Source organism: Grammomys surdaster, unplaced genomic scaffold, assembly GCF_004785775.1.
Source record: "Grammomys surdaster isolate TR1022 unplaced genomic scaffold, NIH_TR_1.0 252, whole genome shotgun sequence".
Taxonomy (NCBI): Eukaryota; Metazoa; Chordata; class Mammalia; order Rodentia; family Muridae; genus Grammomys; species Grammomys surdaster.
Genome location: NW_021604693.1, coordinates 1,507,153 through 1,514,219, shown reverse-complemented (window position 1 = coordinate 1,514,219; position 7,067 = coordinate 1,507,153).

Below are 7,067 nucleotides of genomic sequence, written 5' to 3'. Positions count from 1 at the left end.
TTGGCTGTGAGAGTCTGTTTTATTTCACTTAACATGATGACCCCCAGTTCATTTTTCTGAAAAAGGTAGAATTCCATTTTTTCGTTTGCGACTGAATAAGACTCTCACATGGTGTATATACCAGATTTTCTTTATCCATTCATCTGTTGATGGACAGCTAGACTGATTCCATGCTCTGGCTGTTGTGGCTAGTATTACAATAAACATGGATTTGCAAGGACTTCTCTTTTTCTTTTTGTTTCAGTCAAGAGTATAGGCTTGGCTGGGCAAGGTAACTTAATCAGTAACAAGCTTGCAGGCCTGACCCCCCTTTTTTTTCAGTCTTTACAATTTTTAAAAATACTTTATCATATATGTAAGAGTACCTTACTCACATGTATGAATCTACATCATATGCACATGCATGCTTAGTGTCCAAGAAAGTCAGAGAAGGTATTGGGTATTCAGATACTGAAAGTACAGATGGTACGTGAACCACTATGTAGGTACAGAAGATCAAACTTGAGTCTTCTGCAAGAACAACATATACTTTTAATCACTCAGTCATCTCTTCAGCCTTAGGACCTGATTCTTTCCCCAGAATGAAGGAGGAAAAACTAGACATGGTGATAACATATCATATAATACCAATGTGGTGGTTTGAATATGCTTGGCCCAGGGAGTGGCACTATTTGGAGGTGTGGCCTTGTTGGAGTGGGTGTGGCCTTGTTGGAGGAAGTGTGTCACTGTGGGGGTGGGCCTTGAGAGCTTCCTCCTAGCTACCTGAGGATGCCAGGATTCTCCTGATTCCCTCAGAACAAGATGTAGAACTCTTAGCTCCATCTCTAGTGCCATGCCTGCCTGGATGCTGCTATGCTCCTGCCTTGATGAAAATGGACTGGACCTCTGAACCTGTAAGCCAGCACCAGTTAAATGATGTCCTTATAAGAGTTGCCTTGGTCGTGATGTCTGTTCACAGCAGTAACACCCTAACTAACACACCCAGTGTTGCAGAAGTGGAGACAGGAAGATGCCTGAGGCTTGTCGGCCAGCCAGCCTAGCCTAATCAACACTCTCCAGGCCAAGTGAGAGACCCTGTCTCAAAGAATAATGTTGATGACCCCTGAGGAACAGCACACAAGGTTGTCTTCTATCCTCTCCTTGCACAAGCACCCTCACCCACATGTGCACCTAAATGCACATGTGTATGGGCACACACACGCAGACACACACACAAAGAGAGACCGAGGTAGAGAGACAGAGAGATGGATAGACTGAGTGAGCTTCAGAGAGCAGAGGGATGCTGAGTTTGGAAGCAATTAGAATCACGAAAACGAAGCTGAAGGCATCACCACTCACCCCCGGTTCCTGGATGTTTTGAATCATCTTTCTTATTTCTTGTTAAAGACCAGCTTCCTCCACATGGCGGGGACAGATGGTCCTGAGGGCTCCCAAGTTTTAAAGAGCGTGACTGTAAGAGAGGAGCTGCAGATGCTCCTCCCTCACCACCTGCTGCTCCTGAGGAAACATGGGTCCTCTGTCACAGGGAGGCTGTGGGGCAAGAAGAGAGGCCAGGATGGATGGAAGAGGCTCCTTGAAGAGCCACATTCCTGAAACTTCTGCAGTAGAGGAGTTGCCTCCTTCAGACTGGCCTGTGAGCATGTTTGTGGAGCATTTCCTTGACTGAGAGTTGATGTGGTGTGGTGCCACCGTGGACAGGTGGTCTTGAGTTCTATGAGAAAACATGTTGAGCAAGCCAGTGAGTAGCATTCCTCAGCGGTCTCTGCTTCAGTTCCTGCCTCCAGATTCCTGCTTGAAATCCTGACCTGATTTCCCCCAGTGAGGGACTGTAACATGGAAGTTTTAGACAAAAGAAACCCTTTCCCCTAAGTTGTTTTTTGGTCATGGTGTTTTACCACAGCAAATGTAATTTCCAACATGAGATGGGACCCTTGGGAGTCAATGGGATCGACACCTTTCTAAGAGGTCCAGGGTCTTGCTGCCTCTGTCACCATGCAAGGCCACAGGTGTGAGACAGGCATGCTAGATCCTGCCTGTAGTCCCAGCTTTAGAAAGCTGAGGCAAGAGGATTGTCATGAGTTCCAGACCTCATCTCAGTGTGTGTGTGTGTGTTTGTGTGTGTGTGTGTGGGGGGGAGGGCAGGTTTGGTGTCTGTTGCCAAGCCTGACAACTTGTGTTTAATTCCCGAGACCTACAGAGTAGAGAGAGCTGGGCACCCCTCCCTGAGGCTCTACAGGGAGTTGACTGTTGCTCATGGACATCCCCTTCGGTACTGTAGCCTTATAGCATGACTTCCTTGGCCTGCCAGCTCCTGGATAATGACAAGGATACTTTATTAATTGTAAATGCTTAAGGCCTTTGTTTAGGCTTCTTCCCAACTAGCTCTTATAACTTAAATTAACCCATTTATATTAATCTATGTTCTGGATACTGGCACCAGCTTCTTCCTTGGAGTCTGGTTGGTGAATCAATCTTCCAGAGCCCAACTCTTTCCCAGAATCCTGTCTCTTCTGCCTATCCTCTATTGGCTGTTCAGCTCTTTGTTAAGCCAATTAGAAGCTGTTGGAAGGAGTGTTTACAAGATATGGTGCATTCATATGAATAACAAAAGCATCAAAATTTGATCTGCATTCAAAACTCTGTTGGAACAGAAATGAGCATTTGAAAAATACAAAGACAATCTTTACACGGTGCACAATAATGTTATCCCACCACAGTCTCTGGTAAATTGTCCATTCTGTTGTAATAACTTCTCATCCATATTCCTGTAAGTAACTCTAATGACAGCGACTGGTTCATAAGTCCAGCTTCTTAAAGAAATAAGTGAAATGTCCAAATGAATGCCATTTATACTAGCACTTAGAAATAAAAACATCTAAAGTTACTTAGAGATAAAGCTGACAAAAGATGTACAAGACCTGCACACACACACACACACACACACACACACACACCATAAACAGAAAATAAAATATGGGATTAAGAGTAGGCAAGAGTGCTTGCCATGCAATCATGAGGACCTGGATTCAAATCCCAGCACCCACTCAAAAGTGGACGATGAGCACTAACTTACAAAACTGTCATCTGACCTGTGTTCATGTACCGTAGCACATGTACCCATGCACACATACATGCAAAGTAATAATTTAAAAAAAAATGGACAGAAATTTTAAAAACTGAGTCAAAAATAAAATAAAGTGAATCATTATTGAGAAAAGTAAAAAAAAAGTATGAATTAATGAAGTGATATTCCTCCTTCATGTGTTGAAAGAATATTAAGATATTAAGGTGTTACTTCTCAAATATGAACAAAAAATGAAAAAAGTTGTTACTTCTCAGATCTATAAATGCAATTTCAATTAAAATCTTGGTTTTCTTTTTTTTAAAGCAGATTTGTTTTTATTTGTGTGTGTGTGTGTGTGCGTGCGCGCGCGTATGTGTGTACATAAGTTAGTAGGTATACATAGAAGCCAGAAAAGGGCACCAGAATTCCTGGAGCTAGAGTTACAGACAGTTTATGAGCTATCAGATGTGGGTGTTGGAAACCAAGTTTTTGTCTTCTGTCTGCAAGAGCAAGCACTCTTAACCACAGAGTCATCTCTTTACTCCCACTCGTTCGCTTAAATTGCTTTAAAATTACATTTATTTATTTATTTATTTATTTATTTATTTATTTATTTATGTGTGTGCACATTCGCATTAGTGTGTGTGCATGTAGCCACACATGTGAAGGTCAGAGGACAACTTGTGGAAGTAAAAGTTTTCTCCTTTTAACATTCACTTCTTGAGGATATAACTCAACTCGTTAGACTTGGCAGTAAGCACCTTTCACACCTTTTACATAAGGTGTCTCCATAGGCCCTGCCCCACCCCCATTAAAAAAAAAGTAGCAGCACAAAGAAGCCATTTATGAGCAACTGAGCTCTCGGCAGACAATGGATCTGTCAGACCTCTCTGTCAGACCTCCATCTCAGACTGCAGCCTCCAGAATAAGAGCATTTGTTATTTATAAGTCTTGCAGTCTATGGTGCTGTCTTATAGCAATCTGGATGGCATGAAACATCCTCTCCTTGCCTTTCACACCCTAGAATGTGATTAGGTACAGGCATGCAGAGGGTGATGGTCTAGGGCTTTTAGCCTAGGCATTCAGACTTAGCTAAAAATCATGACCTCTGATTTCAGAACCCTTGAGTTGGGGAATACAGGTGTGCGTGTGTGTGTGTGTGTGTGTGTGTGTGTGTGTGTGTGTGTACATATATGTCCTGTGTTTTTGTGTTTATGTGACTCTGTGTAAGTTTTGGTTTATGGTTCTGATATGCTAGTGGCTATCTATAAGGACATAGGCTTACCTATGGGTAACTGTGTGTAGCAGTCACTATGGGTCTCTGCACAGTACAGCATGTTCATTTGGCTTCCATCTGTGCATTTAGAGTGGTCATGACTCAGGCCGTAAAGGGGAGAGCATGAGCGAAACCAAGCTGCCGAGCTTGCTTAGTCTCTTCCCAACAACAGATGAGCCCCAGTTTGTCAGATATGAGAAGGTCCTGAGCAGCCATCCCATCCTGAGGTTTAAAAAAGAAAGTCTTGATATCCTAGAATACATAATTCTGTCTCTCCAATGCTGGAAATTCTTTCAGATTCACACAATGCATTCATCTAGAATGAGAGCCGGCAAACTGTGATTCCCTACTTGTCTTGGTATATAATCCTTCATTCGAACATAGCCACCCATGCTTCTTTATATGTATCAGTTATGGCTGCTGAAATATTATAGCTATTAAGCTGAAATTGCTATTGCTTGCTCCTTTTCAGAAAAAAAAGTCTGTCTGTCTTCTAAGGGTCTAGGACTTCATAAATCTAGGATTTAGTCTGAGTCTTTATGACTTTGGAAATATAAATGCTTTTTTTTTTTTTTTTGAGGCAAGGTTTCTCTGTGTAGCCCTGGCTGTTTCTGGAACTCACTCTGTAGACCAGGCTGCCTTGAACTCAGAGATCTGTCTGCCTCTGCCTCCGGAGTGCTGGGATTAAAGGAGTGTGCCACCACCGCCCTGTGGAAATATAGTTTTCATTATGAAAACTCTGGGTCTTTCATTCATCACTGTGGAAGAGACAGTGATGGCTACCTCACATGCCTTCCACTTTTGCTCTGGATCTTCACAAGCCTCAGATCCCACGCTGATGTTTCGGAAAGGTAGGCACTGAGACAGGACATCTGTTATTATTCTTGATGATGTGGGCTTGCTCTAGTCAGAAATAGGATTTGGACCATGTTGTTCTTACGAATTCACTAGTGTAATCAGATAATGATTACTTCTTGTTACTTTTATAACTTATTCTTATAACTACTTTCTTATAACTATTGCTTGTCTCTGATGATAAGCTAAAAAAAAAGCAGGGAATAAATGCTTGATTTTTATGCTTTATTTAAGAATTATTGTTATGTATATGCATGTGTGTCTGTGTGTGCTCATGAGTTCAGTTGTTCAAAGAGACTGGAAGAGGGCATCATATTACCTGGAACTGGATCCAACCAATGTAAGTGCTGGGTGTTCAAGTTTTCTGTCAGATCAGCGTCCGTTCTTAACTGCTGAGCTCTCTCTCTAGCCTCCCTCCTTTTGCAATATAATGTCATGTGTCCCATGTTGAACTCACTAAGAAACCAAAGATGACCCTGAACTTCCGGATCATCCTTTCCCTACCTCCCGAGTGCTGAGATTATAGCTTTACACACAGTTTACGTGGTACTGGAGGTGGAATCCAAGGCTTGTGGTAAGCTAGGCAAGCACTCTACCAACTGAATCTCAATGTTTGATTTTTTTTTAACTTCATATTCTATTCAACACTTCAATGAGTTAGTTTTCTAGCCTCTTCTGAAGGGAGTCAATAACTTTTTTTTCCCCTACCAGATCCAGGAAATAAGATCCCCCAACCCCTCCCTTTTCTCCTTGGTTAAAAGTCTGTGAGTCTGTAAGCCTGGAATTGTCATTATCAGTCATAGACTCATAGGAACAGCTGGTCTGAATAATAATAACACAAAAATAGAAATGGAGATGAGAGGCAAAGGAAGGGAAGCAGAAATGGTTTTCATTATGTGGATGCAGGCATCTGAGGATGTCTCTTCAGCTCAGTTTTTACTTCAGTTTGCTTACATAACCTTCCTTCCTTCCTTCTTCCCTCCCTTCTTCCTTCCTTCCTTCCTTCCTTTCTTCCTTCCTTCCTTCCTTCTTTCTCTCTAAGGTTTTCTTACTCGGATTTTTTTCCTTTGTCACTTCTACCCAAAAGCCTAAACTAAGATAATGTTGAGAAGGGTACACATAAACTATAAATTAACGTACAGAAACATTAGAACTCCTACTCGGACCCAAACTCAAATCTACAGCTTAGACTAAAGCAATTCCAAGGCAGACATGGTGGCACACCACTTTAATTCCAGCCCTCGGGAGGTAGAGGCAGGGGAATCTGGGAGTTTGAAGTCAGTGTGGCTTACAGAGAGAGTTCTACAATAGTCAGACTTACACAGAGTAAACTTTGTCTTGAAAACAACAACAAAAACAACAAATCAATTTCTTTTTTTATTGGATGTTTTATTTACATTTCATATGTTTTCCCCTTGCCCCATCCCTCCCCACCCAGGAACCCCCTATTCCCTCACCCCTCCTCCTGCTTCTCTGCAGATGTACCCCTACCTACCCCCCCACTCCCAACTCCCCACCCACAAATTCCCACCCACTGGGGCATCCAGCCTTCATAAGACCAAGGATCTCTTCTCCCACCTATGCTCGACAGGGCCCTCCACCCTTACATATACAGGTGGAGCCATGGATCCCTCCCTAAGTGCTCCCAGGCTGATGGTTTAGACCCTGGGAGCTGTAGTTGGTTGGTATTGTTGCTCTCCTCATGGGGTTACAAACCCCTTCAGCTCCAACAGTCTTCACTCTAACTCCTCCATTGGGAACCCCATGATCAGTTCGATGGCTAGCTGTGAGCATGTGCCTCTGAATATGTCAGACAAATCAATTTCAAATGAGGCCAACAGATGGCTCAGTGGGTAAAGGTGCTTGCAGACA